The sequence below is a fragment of the Varroa jacobsoni genome, unplaced genomic scaffold (genome assembly GCF_002532875.2).
Source record: "Varroa jacobsoni isolate VJ856 unplaced genomic scaffold, vjacob_1.0 scaffold_379, whole genome shotgun sequence".
Classification (NCBI taxonomy): Eukaryota; Metazoa; Arthropoda; class Arachnida; order Mesostigmata; family Varroidae; genus Varroa; species Varroa jacobsoni.
In genome coordinates this window covers 182,700-198,451 of record NW_019213281.1, presented here as the reverse complement: position 1 = coordinate 198,451, position 15,752 = coordinate 182,700, and the positions used below count along the sequence as shown (strand labels likewise).

Sequence of the window (15,752 nt, the reverse complement as noted above, 5' to 3'; positions counted from 1 at the left end):
TATATAGATATGTATATAGATATGTATATAGATATATTACATTACATAATTTATAGAAGCTTATTTCATAATTTACTAGAAGTGCTTCTAAGTCTGTAATGGTCAAAATCAGGCGGATAATCAGCTATAGCAGACGAGAAACAGACGAGGCTTGTCGGAGTGAAATTGTGCTTGAAAAATATTACGTCGCATTTATAAAATTCGTTTATTTAAATGCAAGTCCATGGGTTGAAACATGTGCTGTCAGCCTCGTTATCTTCTATGCGGGTCAGTTTAATCATATCTAAAGGCTGCTGTTCTCTAAGAGAACTACTCCACCCTTTATGTATTGATTGACACGTTTGTCACAAACGTGCCACGATTTTATAATCCCACGTAGGAATGATTTAAATCGGACGGTTGCTGACGCTTAACTAAGGTTCAAGGTTTTTAACCTTGGCATAAATCAGCAGAAAATGAATGCGTTTTACTTTGGAAGAAATGCGCACGTGATGCATAAATTTATTTTACTTTATCTCAGCTTCGAGCATACTGCACGTCCATACATTGAGCAATACGGCGTTCACAGGCAAGAATCTGATTTGATTGATCATTTTTTTTTGTCATAAAACAGGGGGAATTTGCGCTCTTATTCAGGAAGCAGCAGGAATAGATTCCGATATATTTGTGGCACCCAGCTGTTCTTAGGTCAACATATCGTATATTATTCGATAATCCTTGGGGTTGCATTCGATGTTGACCATGATAAGCTGACGAAAACCTTCATAAGACACTTGGATTATTAAAGAGCCTTAACTTCTCTTTGCTATGGATAATAAAAAAAAAATATACGGTGCAGTCCTCTAGACAGCTGCTACTACAGATAGCCATTTTTATTGAACTTCGTGTAAAATGTCTATACGTGCAATTTTCTTGCTAAATTATTTGTCGATGGTTTGAAGTTCGCTAAAAGTATAAAGACGATGAAGTATGCAGAAGATTATTGGAGTACATTTTAATTCACACACCTAATATTAGGTGTATGTACATAAAATAAAGACCACAGCTTTAGATGCGCTGATCACCATATCGGCGAGGCTGGTTCTATCTGTGTGCTCGCTTCTAATTTCCTCTAATTTGATCTGGAAGCCATAGATTTATACATTTTGCTACGTCACTACTACAACGTTCGCCAAACTGGCCAGTGTTAACGATATCAATGTTTCCTTTTTTTTTTTTTTGTTTTAAATCGTGCAGTTTATTTGATAACGTTATTGAATTCCCGTATCGGATCGGGTTTGCTCAATGTCGCTTGCCAGATAACATCTTCGTACATGTGGAAGCCTGTACTAGTCGATGTACTCTTGTGGTAAGCTACCTTACTATAGGTGAGCATTATTAAGTCAATATTACGTTGGTTACATGAAAGCTTACTGTGAGTATCCTTAATTGACGTCAGTTTTGCTGCTATGGCTACCATGTCTATAACGCCAGTATTAATATCCTTGTTCCTGTGTATATATTATATATCCTATGCATAAGAGACTACGATGCTATTTTTTTGAGGTTTTTGTCTTTTATCCGCCGCTGCCAGCTCATCCTTATCATCCTCCTTTCTTCCCGCATTCATTCGTGCCACATTTTTTCGACTGAGTTTTTCAACGACGACGTAGTCGACTGACTGAACTTCGTGATGCTCAGCCGCTTGGCGCTGAAGGGAGCCAAAGTTGGTTGGTTGGCTTTTTAGAAGAAAGAGGTCTTGAGTGTCGCCGTCGTCATTGTTTCGAATTAAGTGCACGTGTCCAGAATATTTACTCCCGTCGCGAGGGCTCATGTAAACCCGGGTTTCGGCTGCCCAAACAGTGTTACCACCGCGAGCGAGAGCAATATTTGGCTCTAGCAGCAGCATAACGCCAGTAACGTAGACTTAAACAGGGTATACAGAAACAGACTTTAAAACCTTTCTCCTTTTTGCCTTTCGGACTTAGGCGAGGCGAGTGGGTGTTAGGGTGGGAGGGTCGCTGCTTTTTCGTGCGATTCTAGCACCCCTCAATTCGAATGTCGGTCACGCAAATCTGATAACTTGTCCCTAGCTAATTCACACGGCGGACCATTTCGTACAGCGAGCGCTATACTACCATAGCTATTTAGTTCTCGTGCTATCTAGGTTAGCCTTCTGCCTAGAAAATGTCTTTGTCATGTCCCGAAGGTTGCGCAAGTTCAATGCTTTTTAGACGTTTCGCCTCGTGTGTTGTGGCGATCCAAGGTAATTGACTGTTAACCAGTATCTATAACAGCTTATCAGCGTCCGGCTTGAGTGCGACAGCCTCGTTTCGTGAGTCTTCAATCTAAGGTAGGGAAATTTGTCAAGGCTATTTGGTAGGGCCTTGGGATCGAAACCTTGAAAACCAACCTCGATAACCGTAATAGTTTTTAAGGGTACGACGCACGCTGTGGTTGCAAAACCAGCTTTAAATTATCTCATACAATCAGTATCTAACTGTGTCTGTAAGTGGAAAGTGTCCGGATCTGTTCTGAGTTGCGTTGATAGCTTATCGTTTAGTGCGGGGCCGCTGCTTACCGTTGTTTCGGGGTCAAACAGTTCCCCTCGAAGAATAGGAGACGAAAACGAACCACGAAGCAGAGAGCCTAAGTTACTGTGGCCATCTCAACCAGAAGGTTTACTTGCTGCCACTCTTTCGATCTTACTCACTTATTGTGGTGTGAAGAGACGTATGATGGATGGAAAAAAGGGGCAGGCCAAAGTGACTTTGTCGCTGTTTTTCTTGTATTGGTGTAATGTGGTAGGAGAACTCTTTTAAATTATATTCGCTTCGCTAAATGATAATACATGGCGCAGTATTTTCTCCGGTTGAAAATAATTTTTACTCGTGTTTATTATCGCTGCACGGGCTAATTCAATAAAACAACTAGATATTTTAGATACAGTTATGGAAAGCTGCGTAGAGAAGGCTGGTCTTTCTAGCATTTAATGACCGGAAGTGAGAGAATATTTATTTCATTTATATTTAAATATTTATTATTTTATTTAGGCCAAATGGTATTATATGTCCAATAAGACGTATGATTTTGGTAGACTATGTTTTACAGTAGCCTCAAAAATAACAAAAGTCAACTATGAAAAAACATAAGTTAGAAAAGTAAGTGCATTCTTCAATAGCAATTGTGTTGTTTAATACATACTTACTAATTAAGTCAAGGATAAAAACTTCAAGCAGGGATTTTTAAAAAGGTTCTTTTCTATTTACTAAGACTATCGTTTATAATAGCCAGTCAGCTTCCAGAACGTTGCGTGATTTTGGGACACCTAAACCCAAGCGCATAACGTTTGAATTCTCTAGCGCTCCCAATTAGAACGTGATACGGCAGCGTATTATAAAACGAGCCTGACTTCGTTTTCCGGTTCGTACCCGTGTGTAAATTTATATTCCATCACGATATAGGTCTTGTTGAGTTCCGCGTGCCCTCAGTGACCCGCTGATAGCCAGTGCGGTTTGGCCAATACCATAAAATTTTTGGCGACAACTTGTACGTTACCGGTAAACTCGAACACTTGTGAACGGCCGTTGCTGCTAGGACGACGAAGTATATAACGACCGATCGAGGCCAAAGCGTTGCCCGAGATTAAGGAATTGCAAGGTTCGTTTTGAGTGTAAAACTTTTCTGATTTGCATGTTATTGACGCTACGTCGGAAACGCATATATCCATCTGATGAGCAAAGACTGTACCGGCATGAACCACCCAACCCAGACGAACCCCAATCGCTGTTGTCAGCTTACGCGCTGTGAACTTTTCAGTTGATATGTTGTCGTTCGCACGTTCTTCTTTTCGCTTCAACAACACGTAATCCACGTCATGTTTTGAATGGTCGAACACACTTGCGCTCCAACCAAATAGAAACACGTAGCCGTGATTTTGCCAAGAGAGAAAAATGGCATGCGACTGTGTTAAAGAGAACGGTCGCTAACGAGAGAATCGTGTTATTTCTTCTAGTTCATGAGAATTCAACCTGTTGATAGCTTAGAATCTATATCGGCGAGGTTTAACCATGCGAACGTCATAGGGTTAACACCATGGACAGTTGGACGTTTGTATTAAACAAATGCGACGATAACGAAGGACACATGTATGAGTTAAATAGCAAAAAAAAATAGGGAAACGGTGAAAACAAGGACCAGAAGAAAAATCAACGGTAACAGGACACCGATGTAATCAGTTGATTGAAGCTATTCAACGTTCCTTCGTCGTGTAAACTATTTATCTGCTGTTACATAAGTAGTTTGCACAGATCTATCTCTATTTTCGGCGGTGAAAACATACCTCTGTTTTCAATCAGACGAACAAAATATATGACACAGTAGCTATAATATTAATAACCTATTACTAGAAGATGTTTAGAAGAGCGCTCTACATTTGGGTTCCGCGCAATCGATCGTGGGCAGTACACTATATATTTTACAAATTCCTATATATAGGTTATTTAAATCGTATGCTCTGCCCACCAGACGGCGGTGTTCACCGTGTTGAAATTGCTAAAGGGAATTTCTCAAAGCAAACTCAAAATTAAGACGGTTCTGGTCTCTCTTTCGTCGTTCTGACTGACTTGCTTTTTTAGCTAACATCGTTCGATCCATTTAATTTCAGATCCGTCGATCACATATATACAGTGTGTCTGACCCGGTCGTAAATCCCCTGCACAACTTCGTTCCTCACTATCCATCCCGCGCCGTCGATTTTGTCCACGTCCAGGCAGCCTGGTGATATCGACACACCCACCACTGTGTCTCAGGACGATATCCTTTCCATTCCTTGGACTGTTCATGCTGCTGCTGCTGCTGCTTTCGTTCTCTGCTCTATTCGTGCACCATGTCAATGGATTCGACGACCCCCGACGTTTTTTCAATATCCCTGTAAGACGGCACAATTATAGGCGCGCGTCGCTTCTCTTTTTACTCCCTTGCCTCGCGTCTACTACGATTCTAGCCAATGAAGACGGTTCGCGTCCCCTATATCATCCCACTTTTCTCGTTAATCGTTACTCCCCAATTTCATCTTCGCGAGCGCGACTACGACTGCCTCTGCTTTACTCCTCAGCCGTACTACTCATGCTCACTCTCTATCTGTTATTCGGCGGTGATGAGAGGCCTCTTCTAGACTAGCGGCAGCACTCGACCGTTCGTTCGTTCGGTCGGTCGCTCGCTCGGTCAGCACTATATGTATTCGTCCGTTCACTGTTCCAACAGTGAGTGTAGCACTTTCACCGCTCCACTGCTAACGGAGGTGGGAGTTACTTCCTCTTTTTAGCTGCGGGTTGCTCCGGACGTGGAGCCACTATCGCCCCTCTTCTCGAGCGCCGTTACTGCCACTTCTGTTAAGCGCTCACGACCGCCGCAGCCGGCTCAGCAGCTGCCGTAAGCATGGGGACCATCTACTCTTTCCTTCATTCGCACATTTTCCACCGTTGACCTGTTTGAACCGCACAGTTTCGCGCGCGGTTCGACTCAGCCTACATGGACGCTCGCAGCTGCTATCAAGAGAGGCCATGGCGTTGCCGTATGGAGGGAAGTCAAAGTGATTTATTATGCTGTCTTTAATTTTTAAAATCTAACGACGACACAACGCCGGAGCAGAGGCCGTTAGTACTATCTTTTCCCCCACTACGACGACTACTAGTAATATTATGATTATTATTACTCGCGTACAACGTATCGCCATCAGCAGGTAAAACGAAGATCTAGCCGATAGTTGATAGACAGCGGCGACCTGCAGCCCGCTATTCGATGAGGAGTTCAAGCTTTCGCCCCCTTTAGGTGTCTCCTTACTGGAGCTATATAGCTTTCGTCTTTGTTCTCCTTCTGCCCCGCTCGCCTCTTCTCGATCACTTATATGCTCGCATTTTTGGGCCATGCCCACCTATTTTATCCGCATGTCCGTATTTCCCTTTTCCTTTCTTCCGATACGCTCTCTCCTTATAATGCTGTTTCACATAGCGCTGGGATATTCCTCTTTAACATCTTTCCGGTTTGCTAGCTGGTCCACTAGTACTACGGCTGCTGCTGTCCCGTCCGGGCGAGCGCAAGCAAACGTGTGAATTGTATTTGTTCCGCTCTCCTCTACGATAAACAGCAATGCGCTTGACTTAAGAGGCACTTATTCTGTGCCCCATTTCTGAGGTTGTGTTTGGGCATCTAGAGATCGCTGTGTACACATGTGTGTACCACATATACTGTGATAGATACATGCCGAATTATGTGGCACTAGCCAGTCTGGCTTGCCAGCTTAATGAAACGATGGATGCTGCCCTAACATGCGCATGTGGATCTTGGAAAAGTCGATGGGAGTTCAATCGAGGCTACGCCCGTTCTAAAAGTTGCTCAGAACTGTTTGATAAAAATGATAACATGCAATCATAGATATAATGGTGGCAATAGCTATGACGGTAATCACTCAGAAGATCGCCTCGCTGAATTTGTAGGTCCAAGGGTGTTCTGCTTTTCAAAGACTTTCCAAAGTTGCAGTTTATGTGTTGTCTATTTAACCTAAAGGCATTTACTAACCACATGCGGGCTACCTTTGAGTGGCCGTGATCAGTATGCTCCATATATGTGCTTGATGGCTGTTGCTCCTATAATGCTTATGGAAATGAATAGATCAAAATTCGTATATATCCAAAGTTGACCTTTCTTTATATACAAAGGAAGATCAACTTACTACAGCGCACCCTTTGGCGTCGATACTTTAACGGCTTTCCCCTATATGACTGATGGACGCTTTAAGGGATGCAATGTTTCCTGCGATTTACGGAGGGTGTCTTTCATACGTGCGTTTGCATGAGGGAATCTCCTGTACCAAACTGTCAATTTGATACTCTTGAAAATTTGTAGATCGCTGTACATACGCCACGTATAAGACAGCAGATATCTAATTCACTAGATCAGACAAATCTAAGGACCGTCAAAGATTATAATAATACATATATAAGAAATAGCTAAACCAGTTGAGCCATGTCCTAAATTATAGCCTCAACAACGGCACAAAGTCAAAAATGGCCTTACGCTTACTGTGTGATACGTTATAGAAAAACTATTGCACTGGAGCTTCACGGAACACGCCGCTCTTCTTTTTACTTGGACTGCAATAATGAATTATGTCAGCGTCGTAACATGGTATCCACACATATATGCTAGTGAAAATCTTCGAGTAATAAGCTATCTGTTCGTCGCTATGATGTGTGCCATATTCTGCCAGCCTGCACGGGTTACTTAAGAGAATATGTGGCTTTAGTAATTTACTACCTGCTATAAAATAATAAGGTATAACAATAAAATCTTGGATCACAAGCAGTATCAGCGATAATTAAAATAGGGCAGTGTAAGTGATCATTAAGAAGGGTTTGATACTGTAAGACGCGTTGATGACTGCCCTGGAACGAGGTTTCCTACAAAGGTCATGCTGCTTAAAAAAATACCGAACGGCAACTGACTATTCAACGGTGTCTTCAGTTTTGGCCGCGCTTGATCTTTGTTAACTTCACTGCCCTGCTGGCATTTCGTCTTGAACGCATTAATCACTGCAATATCTACGTCTAGCTCAAATGTATCCTGTGACCGATATAATAAATCTCAGACGTTTGCACACCACCGTCTCGCCATACTCATCCGAGCTGGCGTTATTTTCTCTTGACCGTAGCAGCTGTAATTTTTTAAATACCCCAGTCTCAACATCTTCAGTTATCGCTACCAGTAGCATCAGCTTCATTTATCAGCCAGGCAGACCAGCGGTCGTCAAATGGTTTGCCGTTCGGTCGAACGCGGACGAGCGTCTCTTCTGTCCCGGGAAATCGACATCGGATACCAATTTCCGCGTTTCGTGCTTGCTCGTTCTCATTCCATTCTTTTGCAATAATTTTTTGCCCTCGGAGTGAGCTGGGAAGGACGTCATAATAAAGGGAAGAGTTTGGCGGGCGCTTCACCACCTCGTTTTTCCGAGCTTTGCCCGCTGTTGCAGCAGCAGCAAACATCGCGCCGCAGCCGTTTCTCGCCGTCGAGGCAGGAGCTTCAGTCGATTTCCGCCGACGTCTTCGTGCGACTGCCGCTCCTATTGTTTCTACTAACTGGACCGGTGCTGGCAGTAGGACCAAATTGTGTTAATCAATATTTACCCGTTGGGCCGCAAACTGTTTCTGCCAGTTGAGAAGCCGGGGCGTGCATTCAACCCTTAACTTGGCCGACGTCGCTTTTCTGCCTGCAAGAAATGCCCGTGTGGGCAAGGCAGAACATGATCACGATGGCTCTGTTTCCGTAACCCCTTTACCGCGCAAGGCACGCGATGCGCTTGAGAGCCGATTCCGTACTGTAGGGAGAGTCAGCCGAGGGGATGAGCAATGGGTATACTCAGCGGCAGGTAAGCTTTTCTTTTTCAACTTCAGCGGGTTACTCACCGACGCGATTGTTTGAGCAACTTGCTGTTGCGGTGGAAAACGAGTTCGTTGCATTCTGAAGGCAAGTGTTTCTCTTCTTTTCATCCTTCTTCTCTTGCGATGTTTGCTGCAATTTTAGCAAACCCACTACGTTGTCGAGCGACCCGTGGTGACTGTATGTTGGTAGAAACTCGGTAGAAGGCTACCTCGATTCAGGACGTACAGCCCAAAGAGTACATACCACGAGTGCTTGCTACTGCACATTCTATCTTGGGGGGTCTTTACACAGTTTTCACTTGTCTTCGTCCTGGCTCGCTAGTGGGTCTCACACATGGATGGCAAAGGTGAGCAGGATCGCTACCGATATGGCCAAAGAAAAGTGTCTCAAAGGCGCCAACGAGACGCTTGAGTTAATTTTTCATTAGAGTCACTCCGACCTGGCGATTGGTATGAAATCAGCGTAAATTGTGCTATAGAATTAACTGGCGTGGGAGATGAGTTCCGTGATTGGCTGCCTGTATATTAGTCGTATGGCGGCTATTTTCAGATGCTGATTTATTTGGAACAAGTTACAATATGGCGGTTCCCAACAAAATATCACAACCAGTTATTATGCATATATATATATATATATATATATGATATATATATATAATTTTTAGGCTAACCTTTTTTTGTATCCTTACGAACCTTTGAGTAAAGCCGTTTCCAGACAAGTTAATGGTTCCAGTGATCAAGTAAACGCCCACCGAGATTTCGTGGTCGGACAGAATGTCAGCCAATAGCTAGCAAAAATCAGAATACAAAACATTAGAGATAACTAACCAATTTGTGTGTACAACTCTCTGTATGAAACAAAGTGCTCGCTACTAACATAGTTGCTATTACCGTTGTCGTTAATGATGACAGTGATGGTGACGATGTCTACTTCTCCATATGGCGTTTACATAGCGAGCACGGTACTGGCAGTCGACTGTGCTCTTTGTTGTGTCTGCTATCTATTGGCACGCGGCGGATGTGGTATATCTGATCCCTTCTTGTTGCTGCTCTTGCTGTTGCCGCCTTCGTGCGTACTACCTCGTTCTGTTCGCGTTGTTGCCTGAGGGGCTGATTGGGCCGGATCGGGCGGCGATGCTGAGCGCCTTTTTTTCGTAGTTCGTCCTGTCTGCGTCTGTTCTCCGTGGAATGGATGCATGTTGAAACGGCAACGCCTCGTTTTTCTGTCTGTTGCGCATTTGCACCACAACCGTATGCACCTTCTCGCGTGCTACTAGGTATATATGGTTCAACAATAACGCCAAAAACAGTAACAATAGCCACAGTTACCGTAGCAGTGATAGCAATTAGCAACAGGGGCTCTATCGCTCATTTTCCGATACTTCGTATGGGATGTGTGTGTCTGCCGCTTTTATTTGCAACATCCATAAATAGGCAAACTTTGCTCCACCACATGCGAGGCTAGAAAGTTGCATCAACCTTACACCCTCTGCCGTTTTCTGTCTGTCTTCATCAAAAAAAATGGGCTATAATATACTCGTAGCCATCTGGAAAACAGGATACATACATATATGCGCCTATATCACAAATATGCCCTCACACCCACATACATATATATAGAATGATCAGAAGCGTTTGTGAAAATACTTCTGTAGCTGCATAATTTGATTTAATCTCAATCCCTGCCAACCGCCATTGGATTATTTGCTTCAGTGCGTCGAGAAGTAATCGTAATTCTTCTATTGCTTTATTGATTTCGTAAGATCGGAAAACTTACCAAAGGTGGTGCGGTGAAAGCACTGTACTCTTAAGGATTGTTTGTTTACTTTATTAAACCTGTCATTTTTAGCGGTGCTTAAATCAGCAACGTTTGACCTGCTCAGCCAGGGGTTAGCTGGCTAAGCCCTCATGCCGCTTCCTTTGCATTGCCTCTTTATACGTAGCAAAAAGTGCTGGCTTAACAGAGATATTATTGTTTGCATCCAAAGCGAAGCTTATGACGACTCTTTACGAAGAAATAACAGTATTACATATAATTGTACCTGCTGACGACGTCCACACCTTCAGCATCAGTGTACCAATGGCGTGGTAATGATGAGGCGAAAACGAGACATTATATTTGTAGGTATAACATCAGACAAATTAACTAGAGTTGGTCGTATTAGCGTCACTTGTTCACTTTAGAAATCGCTGACTCAAAAAAGATTTATGTATTCAGCGACTTGCATGGCGGCGCGATACCTCGAAATCCACGTGTGTCGCATCCCGCTTGAATCCTTCCGAACCTAGCCCGTCTGGGGTACTTAGTGTCTTCGAATGCTCGACAGGTGTACAAGTGGGTCGCAAAGGAAAGGGTCGCTGAGAGAAAGCGGAATAAGGCAATGCGAACGTGTCTGAGTACGAGGTCGATAGAACAGACTTCGAACGATTCTGTCTGGCTGTCTTCTAGTGTTCTTTTTAGTCGCCTTGCTTTCTTGGCTCCCTCCTTGGCTTGTTTCCTCGTTTGAGAGCGCGTAAGTCAAGCTGAAAAGATTCAGTTCAAAGATAGCAAGAAAAATGCCTTTTTAGTTCCCTAAGGGAACGACAAAGTCACTGAGCCAGTCTGCCGTGCTGCATGTGGGTTCTGTCTTGCCAAATCCCCTCTTCCCTTTGCTCCCTCGTTTTGAACTTCTCTGTCCATCTGTCCGAGTGCGAGGTGGTGCAACAGCAGCAGCAGTACCAGGAGCGCGGAGCTCAGGTTTGCACGAAAAGGCTTTAGTCACCGTCCTGCACCGCAGGGAAATCTAGGCAGAAAAAAAGGCGCGGCAGTAACCGCTTTTTGAGGACGGAAGGTTCAGAGGCTTGCTTGTTGCACAGGCGAGGCGGCTTGAGCGTTCTGAGGAGGATGAACAGAGATCCACCGCTCGGTCCGTGTAGCCAGTCAGTCTGTACTGGTGGCGTTGGGGATGGCGACAACAGAATTCCCGTCTGCTCAGTTTATTTCTCGACCGTCTGTTTGACCGAAAAATGCTACGCAAGTGAAATTCGACCGAAACGACCAGACTTTCAGCCCGTTTCTATTTTGTACATGGATCAGGAATAGAAAAGGAAATCTTTTTCGTCCAGTGCCTCTTTCCACTGAAAATCTCTAAGGGCGGGAGTCGGAAGGCGGTTGAAAGAGGCTGCAGAGCTTGAAAGGACAGCACGTGGTCCGTAATTGTAGGAACTGACTCGGTCCCATAAGTTGGTAACATAAAGAGACACATCTACAAACAAGCGTATTTTCCTTTCATGCGAGTTTTTTCTTTAAGTGGGATTGCCGACGGGTATCAGACACCAGTACCTTTTTCACGTCGTTGGTACGAACACAACTAAAACCCATAACAAAGACTCGACTGCCCTAGACTGGCATTGCTGTAAAAATCGGGCTAAGTGATAGGTGAGGACTAAACCTTCATGTTGTGTGACTTGATCGCATTCACTCATATTGTACTTACAGAATGCTAGTAGCAGTCTACTAATTTCAGACAAGTGTTGCCCGCCACTGTTCTGGTCAAAAACCTGCTGCTGTTTTTACATCGGCGTACGCTGCCAGACACCGCTAATAGTGTCGATGTTTGATTAATTCAGACGATCCGATCAGAGCGACCTATCAATCAAGACGTGCTATGCCAGTTGACCGCAAGAGAGCTGTCGAGTTTTCGCTGGCACCTCCACTTAGCGCCGACGACCTATGCTTATGTTAAAACCATGTATATCCTTGGAACGTTTCTAGATGGAGCCATGCAGAATAAGCGAAGATGATCATCGTCTAATGTTTGGCAAAAGTGCATAGTACCGATTATAGCTTTCTGTGTATCTACTATCAGGTGTACGATCTACTGCAACGATGACAACACGTCACCGTTATCACAAACGGCACAAGGCCAAACGAAAGGTCTTGCTGTGATTTTCTGGTTGAACGCAGGTCTGGCCGACGATGAATAAAGGAACGGAAGCGATAAGGACCAAGAAAAACCTTGGGTAAGACTAGATGGAGCACTTTGTCTTGTTAGCACTAAGACAACTTACGCCCGAGATGGCATTGTTTAGATCTGCAAGTCCGGAAGGATCTGCAGTTGCGTCGACCGTTCGCACCTTGCTTAGAGAGTAAGGGCTTACTTAAGAGAAGAAGCTGGGTTAAGCGATGGCTTAATGCTGCGCGGAACAACGGCAATGACGAAAAGAAAGATGTACCACGGAACCCGCCGCGATTTGCCCTGCCGTTGATCTCAGTGCTCGTCATTCGGTCGGCCAGTTAACTGCCTACTGCTTGGCTATAAAAATACGTTAGCACTTTACCTTCCTTTATTTTTCGTCGTTCAAGCGTCTGGTTGTCCGAACCCATGTTTCTTTTAGTTCGAATAGCTTGTGCTAGGTGCCGTGTAGAAGCGCATTAGCAGGCGTTCGTTCAGTTCGCAGTGGCGTCGGTGGTGGCTACGGCACAGGTCTCAAAGGCACCGATGGGGAATGCTAAAAAGTGAGCAGACACGATTTTCAAAAACCTCGCACATTGCCCGCCCCAAACTTCACTCACTTTACCTGTTTGCGTCCCTTACCTCTTTCCCGCTTACCCCAACCTTCGGCCACTAGTGCTGCCCCCACCCGGTTACAGCGTTTTCTTACGGCAATCTGCTTTGTCCAGCAGTAGCTTCCGTGTTTTTGTTCGGCTAGTGCGTTAGTTACTACAAGAGGGCTGCAATACGGGGGTTTCGCTACTGGTGTTGCTATTGTGGTCATTGTGGCAATCCTCACATCGTTGGACCTAAGCATCGAGTTCGAGCGGAACGTTTCGTAACGAGCCCCCTTGTGTAGGCGGTGCCGCCTTCGGGGACACCATTGGAAACAATAGAGAACTAGCAAGAGGAGTGAAGGTTGGTCCTGCATCGAGAAAGAAGTTTCTATATACGTGGTAACCGCTGCTTCTGCTATTGCTTTGGCTTCTATTGTAGAATCAGCTGCCGCTGCTGGACTAGTGGCAGCAATAGTTATTTTTTTGAGTAATTAATTTTAATTGATCGACTCCACTACTTCCGCCTCACGCTTTGATAATAGTATTGGACCCCGTCGACTAAACAATCGGCTGTATGAGCGGGCCGGCGAACGGGCTCCCGCGTTTGAGTATACGCGGGTGTCTTGCCAAGAAACTGCTTTTTGTGAAAGAAAAGTCGATTCTGGCTGTAATAATAAGAGTTACACCAATTGCAGAACCGACAGCAATAGCCGAAATAATTATATATTAGCAAAGACGTTTATTGCCGCATCCAGCGCCGTGAGTGAGAAGTGGTGCCAACAGCGGCACCCTGGAATACGTTAGAAGTAAAACGACCGTGTATCCATTATTATATTTGAATGTTTAACTTTTTATGCCTAGCGCCTATTCTTAGCTATACACAGGATACCTCCAATACCCTAATACTGGGGACCAGGAGATCGCACAATACAATCGCGGCTTCGGCTCGACCGTTCTCGTAGGCGTGTTGTAGCGTTTTGCGCGCGCACTGATCAACTACGGCTGAGCAACCCCTAATGAGCACGCCATTCTACCTAGGCGATAACTTTAAGCGACAAATAAGATGAAAGCAAAGGTGGATTGCTCTCAACGCGGTGGCTGCTAAAAAGATCGTTCTCGCTTTCCTCTAAAAGTGAATACAAGCTACTGATAGAAGGAGTGTGAGGTGAATTTACGGTAAAAATTAGATTGACTTTAGGAGAAAACCCGTTGACAAGACTGCTGGAAAAGTATACACTTTAGAAAGGGAATGTACGACATTTTTGATACTTGAATAAGATACGTTTTGGAATATTTTAAAATGGTCACACGCATTTGGGTACCTTGAGCTATATTTCTGTCTGTTCAATTGAAGGAATACATCTACATATTTTATGCAACACATTTAAGAGGTGTAACATTAATAGTAACATATTGATATAACATTTCACAGGAGGTTCGACTGTCTCAAGGATAAAGTGGATGTCAAAAAGCGAAATTAATATGCTACACTTCCCTGTGATTGTGCAAGAATAGCGTGTTTATCTACTAAACTTAGAAACGCAGGTGGTAATCTAGGTTGGAAACCCGGCATAGACGGACTTTTTATTTCATCCTGGAAGCCAGCCATCTATAACAACGCCTAACGCCAGTACTGAACGTAGAACTCAAAACAATCATTTTAAGTATGCTGCACTGTAGTATTTTGATCCTAATTGCCCTGGAAACGCACATTTGTAGAAGAAGTTCCACTGCTTCAATCTGTTTTGACAGGTACTAGATGACCGATCGCTTCGCATTAAACGCATTTAGCTAGACCGTTCTTCTCTATTCTATATAAACTCTGTGATTTTATGTTTCCAATCCGAATGTTCCTATAAAGACGCGGCAATCCTTTGGCAGAAGATCATGGCAGTAGCAAGTATGATGGTGGTAATTATTTCTAAACGATAGAAAATTATTATCCCTAAAAAACTGCTTCCTTCCAACAACACCACGCAGCTCTTGCCCGTTGGAAGTTAGGCCAGAGAGAGAGTGGATGAAGGCGGGGTGAAACTTGGAGGTCTGACGTTTCTGCTTGTAGCCTCTTCTTCCTTCTCTGCTGACCCACTGCTTTTCTAAGTCTTTTGCTTCGCACACTCCCCACAGGCACTGCTCGGGCTCGTTCGCTGGATAGCCAAGTGGGTACTGAATGGGAGCAGCAAGACAGCTTGTCGCTACTGCTGATGCGGACGATCGGGAAAACGCAACTTTCAAAGGGGGTATGAGCCTGTGCTTCAGCCGCAATCGCTTGCCTACTTTGCTAGAGGTAAACAGGCAGCCAACGGCAGGACTGCAGCAGTCCAAAAACGCCTTGGCGACGAGCGCGGCTTCCATCGGTCTTTCCGCTATCCCGTCCTGTTATAAACGAGAGAAGATCGAGAAAGGCGGTCAAAGAGGAGGTTAAGGCTGTAAGCCCGCAGAAAAGAATAGCTGTGGCGCAGAGTTGACACAGCAGCACACGGAAGGTAGAGGAAAACTTTAGAGTCCTACCAGGGGCCAATTCACGAACCCAGCCCTGCTAAGAGAAGATGAACAAAGACCAGGTACAACATCGTTTACAGGCTAGCTAGTGAATTAACTCGACGTTGTATGGCGGTCGTGTACAACGGGTAACCGAATCGCGGCTTTTCCATTGATAAGGCGCAGTGATGTGAAATCTGTGAACACTGAAAGCTAGCAAAAGTTTAAAATGCATCGCCAGCTATACGCAGATTCTTTCATTCTGGATGCACTAGAGGATGGAAAGAGCTGCCTGTGGATCGTAGCCAGTGGAAAGACAAGCT

At 44.5% G+C, this 15,752-nt stretch overlaps 1 protein-coding gene across 2 annotated transcripts in view; it reads left to right on the top strand.

Annotated features, from left to right (window-relative positions):
* The window catches only part of LOC111259890 (cell adhesion molecule Dscam1), a 134,510-nt gene that overhangs the window by 1,557 nt on the left and 117,201 nt on the right, over positions 1-15,752 (top strand). The gene's annotated exons all lie outside the window — the stretch shown is intronic.